Here is an 11,056-nt window from a genome sequence, read left to right as displayed (position 1 = left end):
AGATCTTCCTGGATCTCTGGTTAAACCTCTAATCATCATTTAGTCTGCATTCCTGCCTCTCTGTCCACCGTTCCTGATGAAGGAAATGCTCCTTGTTTTTTTTTTTTTTTTTAAAGCATAGGAGGAAGCCAAAATATCTGCAGGCAATTTGCAAGGTGGATGCATGACAGCAAAACAGGAGTTGTCACTCCGGTAAATGCCATGAAAGGTACAAGAACCTGCACCTCAGCCATGAGAATTGTATTTATTCATTGTTCCTTTATTTATTTAACCGCGATGCCACCCAACTTGCTGAGGCGACACAAAATAGCTCGAGGTGACTCAAAATGAATTTTCTCAAAATATTCTCCAGGGGGGAGGGAGGGGGAGGAGAGAAAATAATCAAAACCCATTTCCTTTCCAGCAACTGTCGACCTCACCCCCTTCCTGCATAAGCGCACCAATGGACCTACCGTCCCTGTCCTAATGTCCCTTTTTATTCATATCCGTTTCATGTATTCAAAATCATGTTTATACTTACCATATTTTTCAGAGTATAAGACATACCGGAGTATAAGATGCACCAAGATTTGGAAGAGGCAAATTAAAAATAAAGTTTTTACACTCTGCAGACGTCCCAAAAACAGTCTGTTTTTTGTGACAATGGGCCCATTTTTTGTCAAAAAAAGGGGCCTGCATATTCTTTAGAAGGCTTGTAGAGTGTTCCTGGGTGCTGTGTGTGTGTGAAAATGAACAAAAACCAGCCCTTTTTTGCTCGTTTTTGCCCTCCCCAGCCACAAGAAGCACTCTGGAAGCCTCCTAAAGGCTATGCACGGCCATTTTTGCAAAGGTGGTGAGGGTTCATCAGACCAAAAATGCTGCATTCAATGTATAAGGTGCACCCAGATTTTCACCCTTTTTTTGAGGGAAAAGGGTGCGTCTTATACTCCGGAAAATATGGTATGTATGGATGGCAACGTACGGGTCTGGATGGATGGCAACCGACTAAAACTCAACCCTTCCAAGACGGAGTGGCTGTGGCTTCCGGCCTCCCGGTTCAACCAGTTGCTTCCATCTCTGGCCATCGGGGGCGTGCAACTAGCCCCCATGGAACAGGTGCGCAATTTGGGCGTCCTCCTAGATGCCCGGCTGTCCATGGATGACCATGTAACAGCCGTGGCTAGGGGGGCGTTCCATCAGGTCCGCCTGATGCGCCAATTGCGCCCCTTATTGGACCGGGATGCCCTACGCACAGTCACCCATGCGCTAGTGACGTCTCGCCTGGACTACTGCAATGCTCTCTACATGGGGCTTCCCTTGAGATGCACTCGGAGACTACAGTTGGTCCAGAACGCGGCCGCGCGGGTGATTATGGGGAGGTCTAGATACTCCCCTGTAACACCTCTCCTGCGCGAGCTGCACTGGCTTCCTGTGGTCTACCGAGTGCGTTTCAAGGTTTTGATTATGATCTTTAAAGCGCTTCATGGCATAGGACCTAGTTACATGCAGGATCGCATCCTGCCCCACACATCCCTACGACCAATTCGCTCACACAGAGAGGGACTTCTCCGGGTGCCGTCCGCCAAACAGTGTCGGGGGGCGACATCCAGGAGCAGAGCCTTCTCTGTGATGGGCCCAGCCCTGTGGAATGACCTCCCCCGTGACATCAGGATTATTTCCGATCTCCGCTCCTTCCGTGTACAGTTGAAGACCCACCTCTTTCAATCATCCGGCCTGGCTCAACCGTAATCTTTTCATATTCCTCCTGACTGTCTTTTTAAAATTTTAAAATTTTTATTGTATATTGGATTTTTTATTAGACGGGGCATGTTAATGGTTTTAATTTGTCTTAATGTTTTAATCTATTACCTCCTCCGTGCATGTATGTCTTTGTATATATGTATGTTTATATATGTCTTAGTGTACGCCGCCCCGAGTCCTGCCCGGAAAGGGAGCGGCTAATAAATCCAAATTTATTATTATTTTATTATTATCTGTATGTTGATGCCGCTTTCTAATGCCTTGGTGAGGCCACACTTGGAATACTGCATTCAGTTCTGGTCGCCACGATGTAAAAAAGATGTGGAGACTCTAGAAAGAGTGCAGAGAAGAGCAACAAAGAGGATTAGGGGACTGGAGGCTAAAACATATGAAGAACGGTTGCAGGAACTGGGTATGTCTAGTTTGATGAAAAGAAGGACTAGGGGAGACATGATAGCAGTGTTCCAATATCTCAGGGGCTGCCACAAAGAAGAGGGAGTCAAACTATTCTCCAAGGCACCTGAGGGTAGAACAAGAAGCAATGGGTGGAAACTAATCAAGGAGAGAAGCAACTTAGAACTGAGGAGAAATTTCCTGACAGTTAGAACAATTAATCAGTGGAACAGCTTGCCTCCAGAAGTTGTGAATGCCCCAACACTGGAAGTCTTTAAGAAGATGTTGGATAGCCATTTGCCTGAAATGGTATAGGGTTTCCTGCCTAGGCAGGGGGTTGGACTAGAAGACCTCCAAGGTCCCTTCCAACTCTCCTATTGTATTGTATTGTATTGTATCTAATACATGTTTGACGAATTAAATAAAATACAATGCAATAAAATTAAAAGACAAAGGAGCGTAACTGAAGCAGAATATGCACCCAACAATTGTTCCTGAACTTCTCTGGATGAGACACAGTCAGATTTGGCGCGGCAACCCTGGACGACACGCGGAGAGCTAGACCAAAGCACAGCGGTTTGTGTGACAGTTTCAACAGCTTGGCGCCATCGTTTCACCCGTTCACAATCCAAATCTCATTGAGCAGTCGGTTGTAAAGCTGGGCTAACTGAGTTGAGTAGCAGAATCGCAATACAAACATCGAAGCACAAGGGCACGTCGGTTGGATTAGGGCCAAGATCGATTTGTCAACTCCGGGATGTCCTCCCAGAGGTTCATCAGGTCCTGAAGATGTTTATGGAATGTCCACTGGCCGATTGCCCTCCTCTCTCGCTGTCCCAGTTTTCAGCAGCAGGAGTTCAGTGGGATTTCTTTGGATGCCACACATTCTTTTTTTAGCTTGCACTAACAGCTGCTCTGTTTTTCACCAATTGGCCTCATTGCCCTGGATCTTCATCCAAGACAATGCATTTTTGGAACAGAAAATTCCATAATAATAAATTAGTTGCAGATTATTCTCTCCCCAACCTATTATAAATCTATTTCAGCGAGCGATTTCGGATATTAGTATCGTATGAGGGGGAGGGGAAGAGAAGGGCATCCATTTTTCTCCACGATGAGCATAATTTTTAAAGCTTTCCATCTTGTCTCCAATCCCTGCTGTGCCTTAAAAGAATAAAAATAAAAACAGAGTAGCACAGGACTGTGCAACGTAATTGTGCTGGGAAGATGTACTTATAAACGAAAAAGAGAACTAGAAAGATGTGGTAGGAATGCCTAGTTTTTATTGCAGTTAATGACCAATCAATGCAACCCACAGAACTAAAAAGACACTAAATAACCAATGCAACTAAAACAATACACAATACTTTATCAAGCTAAACAAGGTGAGGAAGTGAGCTATCGAAAAGGTATATCACCTAGTTAGACCCAAAATCAAATTGTTATAAAACCTGTCATAAAACAAAATAAAATAGTCACATCATCAGGAGTGTGTTTAGACATAGATAGATAGATAGATGGTAGATAGATAGATAGATGATAGATGATAGATAGATAGATAGATAGATAGATAGATAGATAGATAGATAGATAGATAATAGATAGATAGATAGATGATAGATAGATAGATAGATGATAGATGATAGATAGATGATAGATAGATAGATAGATAGATAGATAGATAGATAGATAGATAGATAGATAGATAGATAGATAGATAGATAGATAGAACCAATATGGACACGGTGGCTCAGTGGCTAAGATGCTGAGTTTGTTCAGCTGTTCAGTGGTTCAAATCCCTAGTGCCGTGTAATGGAGTGAGCTCCCATTACTTCTTCCAACCTAGCAGTTCGAAAGCACATAAAAATGCAAGTAGACAAATAGGGACCACCTTTGGTGGGAAGATAATAGCATTTTGTGTGCCTTTGGCATTTAGTCATGCCGGCCACATGACTATGGAGACGTCTTCGGATAGTGCTGGCTCTTCAGCTTTGAAACGGAGATGAGCACTGCCCCCTAGAGTTTGGAATGACTAGCACATATGTGCAAGGGGAACCTTTACTTTTACCTTATAGAACCAAAATCTTTGATTCATTTCTTTCTGCATTGGGGGATATATTTCTTTTAGTAATGTTATATCTTTATGAACTTAAATTGATTTATTTTAACCAGGCTGATATTGAATGTTATCTTGTTCAATTTTCAGCAGCAGGTTCTTGAAGGATTTCAGGAATGAAGCTATGAGCCAGAGACAGTCCAACTGTTGAGTTGATGACTCTTGCTGTAGATCTATTTAGGGAAACACGCTAGAATTCCTTGAACCTGTTGGATTCTCCATTTGGCACACAATGTTGTGGCCCGCCAATGGCCAGCAGAGCTGATGGCAGACTCAGACAGTGAGGAGGTTTGGGAGGAACATGGGCCGGTCCTGGAGGCTGGGGAAGGCTCTGATGAGTGCTCTTCATTGGAGGCAGAGATGGGGCCAGAGCCGCCTGACAGTTATCAGCTGCCTTCAGAGTCAGATATAAGTGGGGCAGAAGAACAGCTGGAGCATGTTCCCGATGTGCGCATGCGCAGAGCTGCCAGAAGAAGGGAACAGCTAAGGAACAAGTATCAACTCAGGAGTAAAGGCACAGGTGGATGGTGAACGGCCCCTCCCATAGGGAATAAAGAGGAGCGAAAGGGGAGTGGAGTTTACAGGAGACAATTAGCTCAACTCATTAGGGTGAAGATATGTTCCTGATGTCACTGCGTTAATTGTTTGCTAGCTGTGCTGAGATATTACTGCGCAGGTCATAGGCCTTATCAGCAAGTGATGTACTGCGCCTGCTCACACATTCCAGAGACTTTTGATCTTCTGTTCGTCTGCCAAGAAGGTGGGCGACAGTTGCTCTTGACAAAATGTAACAATTAGACAGATTTGTTTATTTTTATTTCCATATTAAATTTTGTTTTCATTAGAACATGTTCTCGGGTCTTATTTTTGTTTCTTATCTGGAGATATGCTAACAAGGAGGGGCGACGGTCCGCACCTCAATCGAAGGTGGAAGGGAAACTTTCCATTCCTTCTCACCTGACTTCTTGCCAATTATTGTGTGCTACAGAGTGGCGTTTGGAAGATATCAGCCTGGCAGCTCTCCAAGCCTGATAAAGATCTGTAGTTGTGAAATCTCTTGAAAGACTGTTAGCCGGGACTTTGCTGGAGAGGAATTCCCTTTAACCTAAATAAAAGAGGTTTTATCGGGACGAGGAGTCTGCTTTATGATCTTGGGAAGCCTAGGTCAGAACACACAATCCAAATCTACAATAGCCCTTTTGGAGATGAAAGGGACAATTCAAATCAGGACCCTTAGAAGAACACCATCTGCTCTACTGTTGAAATCTCTTTGGTGAAAGATTAGACCCTTTGAAAGGTCCTATGGAGAAATTGAAAGAAGAAATTTGGTGAACACCTAACAGATTATGACTTCAGCAATAAAGTGTTCAATGCCTGGAACACTCTACCTGATTCCGTTGTTAGTTCCTCAAACCCTCATCTCTTTAACCTTAAACTGTCACCATGGACCTCACCTTAGAGGTCCCTAAGGGGACGTGCATAAGCCTACCGTCCCTGTCCTACTGTCCCCATTGATATGTATTCATTTTATGTGTTTATGGCCATGTTATACTTATTTATATCCATCTGTTTGTACCAATTTCATGCAATAATGTCCATGTCTATGCTAATACCTGTTACCTTGTACATGTTGGCAAAATAAATAAATAAATAGATAGATAAATAAATAAATAAATAAAAATAAACAAATTGCCTTCCTGCACTAATAGATTCTGTGCTTTTTCTAATCTGGTGTATCTGATGTAGGCTTTGATCTCTTGGTGAAAAAAAATTAACTTCCTGTTTCAACAGCCCTGTTTATTGTGAATTAAAAAGGAGGGGGGAAACAGGAAACGGAAGAAAGAAAAAGTGAAATTCAATATTTAGTGCTACATTCTGCCTCCTCCTGGGATATTTTAGAGAAAACAACTCCTTCTGCTTCCTATACCCAGAGGACTGTTTCATACGAGATGTTTTCTATGCCATGAGAAAATTAGCTTCTGTAGTTGGTTTGGAAGAAGACCAACTGTGGCAGATATTTTTGTGGTAGCCTTGTCATTCAAGTTTTTATTTTTTGTTTTACCAGTCATTTCATTTCATTATCATTGTTTTAACACATCCATTCTTTTTGAAAATGATTACCCTGGATAGATCAGAAGAAGTGATCGTAACAAATTGTATTTGTGGAAATTACTACCAACCGCAAAGCTTAAATCATGCGTTTTTAAAACCAATTAACTTACTTAAAGTCCTAGAGGTAAAAACATACAAGCATGAGTTCTGAGGTTATATATTATAGACTGTATGGTATAGGGTTTCTTGCCTGTGCAGGAGATTGGACTACAAGACCTCCAAAGTCTCTTCCAACTCTATTATTCTGTTATTGTTATTATATACACAACAATGTAAAATGCCCACCATAGACGGGGAGGGATACGACATCATCTATCTCCAATCTATGACAAAGTCCTTTTAACAATTCCAAGAAGGCTCCACACATTTTTGCACGACTCAAGTGACCTCCAAGGACATACACTTTAAGAAGATACTTGGTTGATACCTAGGATGCTGGCAGCAACCCATATCAATCATTGGCGCCAGTCAATGGTATTTGTGACATATCTTTAAATGTTCAGTTCACTGAGTTTCATGTTTAATGAATAAAAGAAATAATAATAATACAACAACAACAACAATAATAATAATAAAGAAGTAATTGAGAAGTGAGCTGAACATTGGAAAAGCAAAGCTATGCATGGCCAATACTTGAAAAGTATTGAAGGCAAAGCTGACCAAAAGCTAACTTGGAACTGGTTAAGATCAGGAGTACTGAAAAAAGAAACAGAAGGCTTTATTTTGGCAGCTCAAGAACAAGCCTCAGCCACAAACTGCATGAAGGCAAAAATTCAACATGTTACCACCAACAGCAAATGTCGCCTCTGTAATGAGAAAGATGAGACAGTCGACCACTTGATCAGCGGGTGCAGCAAAATTTTACAAACTGACTACCTACAATGCCATGACCACGTTGCTAAGATTATTGACTGGAAATTGTGCCAAAAGTTTGGATTTGAGTACAGCAAAAACCATTGGGACCATCAGGTTGAGAAGGTTTTAGAGAATGAGAAAGGCAAGATCTTGGGGGACTTCAGAATCCAGACTGACAGGCACTTGGCCTACAACACACCTGACATAACAATAATTGAAAAGAAAAAAGTATGGTTCATTGACATTGCAATACCTGGTGATGCATGAATTGAAGATAAACAGCAAGAAAAAATCACAAAATACCGGGACTTGCAAATTGAGGTTGAGCGTCTGTGGAAAAAGAAATCATGTATTGTCCCAATTGTAATTGGAGCCCTTGGAGCAATACCTAAAGGGCTACCTCGCTATTTGGAAATTCTAAATTTACCTGACTTGAACATTCTGACTCTACAAAAAAACACCCTACTTGGAACAACTAATATCCTCCGATGTTACCTTAACAGTTCCTATGTCCTTGGTTAGGACTCAAGCTGTTGAGCTACCAACCAGCCCCAAAGGCTGTGAATCTCACCAAAGATTAACATAATAATAATAATAATAATAATAATAATAATAATAATAATAATAATAATAATAATAATAATAATAATAATAATAATAATAATAATAAGACTAGCACTAGCCATAATACTCAGAAATAATCCTAAATCTTCATTCTAATAGGTAAAGGAAGATAGCTAAAATTATAAAATACGAGTTATCTTGCTTTTCTGTTGAACATGCCTGCACCTATGGATCTCAGCCTTCTACATTCAACAGCCTCTATGAAAAGAATACTTGTACAGCTTCAATGAGGGATGGCAAAGACGTTCTTCCCATGAAAGCAATTTCTGTTTTCAAGGAAAGGAGGCATTTCTTAAAATAGTCGCATCCCCCCTTCCAGTGGGTCTCTGCTGAGCTGGGGACCTTTTGCCAATATCATTTTACACATCCGACCAAAACCAGTAACATTTGCATAGCAGAGGAAAAAAAACATTAAGGCAACACAGTCTAATGTCTTAAGTTCCTGAAAGGTTGTGGGTTTTTTTGACTGCAAAGTTTGTAAGAGAACCACTAGACAGGAAATCTACTTTTGGAGGGTTTTTTTTTTTATAAGTCAGATGGTGAGAGACGGTACTCTTCCTTTATCAGTGGTTTTGCCAGAGAGGCTTCAATTAGTAAGTGATGAGTGCTAGGAACTTGAGGAGTTTTGGGAAAACAACTTAAAAAAAAATCTCGGAGTTATTTGCAAGGAAATTTATCTCAGCTCTCTGAAAGTTAGGGGTTGGGGTTTTTTTTTTTTGGCAGAACTAATGATATCAAAAAGGGAGACAGCTAGAATTGTTCTTGATTTTCTCAGAACGAAAAATTAGATGGCGATTCCCTCAAAAGGACTTATTTTAAAGGTCCAGGATACGACTGACACATGGCACGACAGAGTAGGTGGTGTAAATTTACTCCGAACGTTGCTGCATTTCATTCTATCAGAGTTACCACCAACGATTGAACAGAGAATTATTTTTAACTGGCAAAAGGAAAGATAGAAAGAGAGAGAAGAATAGGTAGAGACAGAGACAGTCTCTGTCTCTTCCTATTCTTCTCTCTTGGAGAGAGAGAGAGGGAGAGAGAAGATATTTCTATAAATTCAATTCATCCAAAATTAAAGATTTTCAATGCCAGGTGTCGCCTCCATGGCCGTCCATTGCCACCTACCACCTCTGCACACCCATTTGCAGCCTTTGTGCATCCTGTTTTTGGCCTTCGTGCACCCCGTTTTTGGCCTCCGTGCACCCCATTTTCATCCTATTCCAAGAGGCGGGGATCACTGCTGCAACCTATCCCCCACCGCCATGGGTGATGGAGATTCCCCAGCCTGGAACAGCTGATCAGCGGTATTGCAGGAGGCCGATCCAACTGCCAATCAGCTGCTCATGCTAAATCAGACTGTGCTAAAGCTGACTAGACTGTCTGCTGTTTGCTGCAAGGAGGCAAATTGCTGGGAGGCAAAGGCAGATTTTTTTTCTTGTTTTCCTCCCCAAAAGTTAGGTGCATCTTATAGTCCAGAGCATCTTCTAGTCCGCAAAATACGTATGTTTGACATCACACTAAGTCATGGTTTGTTTAAAACTCACCTGTTGATTAAGCCATAATGGCCATGTTGACAGTCACCCTGGACCTGGTAATGGAAGAGAATTGAGTTATTCATTATTGGACCATCAGGAGAAAGTCTCTATTATAGGTATCAATGCAGATCAAATAAATCCCTCGCATTCCATAATACCATTCCATAATACCCCCCTAAAAAACCTTTCCCTTTCTCTCTTTCTTTCCCTATTTCTTGAACAACCGGTGTCAATTTCCTACTCTCTGATCTGGGAAACACAAACAAATCTGAGCAATGACAATATAGATCTTTACATTTTCATATTTATGAAGGCTTCCTCTTCGAGGGTCTGATGAGATTTTTTTTTTCCTGAAGGGCTCCCTCTGTTGACAAACAGCACAGTTTGCATTTTGAAGAAGTCAAATTCAGGAAAGAAAAACAGGAACCCGCTCCAATAGATCCAGATGAATGTTTTTATGATATTGGATCATCAACAACCAGACAAGAGATTGGATAGGATAGGACAGGACAGGACAGGACAAGACAGGACAGGACAGGACAGGACAGGACAGAATAATAGAACAAGGATAGGATAGGATAGGATAGGATAGGATAGGATAGGATAGGATAGGACAGGACAGGACAGGACAGGACAGAATAGAATAATAGAACAAGGATAGGATAGGACAGGACAGAACAGAACAGAATAAAAGAACAAGGATAGGATAGGATAGGACAGGACAGAACAGAACAGAATAATAGAACAAGGATAGGATAGGATAGGACAGGACAGGACAGAACAGAACAGAATAATAGAACAAGGATAGGATAGGATAGGACAGGACAGAATAGAATAGAATAGAATAATAGAACAAGGATAGGATAGGATAGGATAGGATAGGATAGGATAGGATAGGATAGGATAGGACAAGACAGAATAGAACAGAACAGAACAGAACAGAACAGAATAGAATAATAGAACAAGAATAGGATGGGATGGGATAGGACAGGACAGGACAGAATAGAATAATAGAACAAGAATGGGATAGGATAAGATAGGATAGGATAGGGCAGGGCAGGGCAGGGCAGGGCAGGGCAGAATAAATTATAATATGCTGGGATCTTGCAGGTCTTCTAGACCAGCCTCCAGGTGACAGATAGGTAATGGAGGAATAGTTATATAGTTGTGGGATGGATGGATATCTAGATGATAGACAGGCAGACAGATAGGTAGATGCTGGATGTATGAATGGATGGATGGATAGATAAGATAATGGACATAGACAAAAAGATAGATGATACGATGGATGAATAGATAGATAGGAGATAGATAGATAGATAGATAGATAGATAGATAGATAGATAGATAGATAGATAGATAGATAGATAGATAGATGATAGATAGATGATAGATAGATGATAGATAGATAAACAGAGACAGACAGGAGATAAATGTCTGGATATAGATGGCAGACAAGAAAGAAAGAAAGAAAGAAAGAAAGAAAGAAAGAAAGAAAGAAAGAAAGAAAGAAAGAAAGAAAGAAAGAAAGAAAGAAAGAAAGAAAAAGAACAAATGAACCTATATAGGGAAGGAACCAAAAAGAACCTTTGGCATGAATATGTGGTACCTTGACAGGTTCTCTTGCTTCCTCAAGAATTTAAAAAAAATACTCTATACAGAGTTGGAGTTCTTTTAT

Source organism: Natrix helvetica (genome assembly GCF_964273705.1).
Source record: "Natrix helvetica genome assembly, chromosome: 11".
Taxonomy (NCBI): domain Eukaryota; kingdom Metazoa; phylum Chordata; class Lepidosauria; order Squamata; family Natricidae; genus Natrix; species Natrix helvetica.
Note: the sequence above shows the minus strand (reverse complement) of the source record.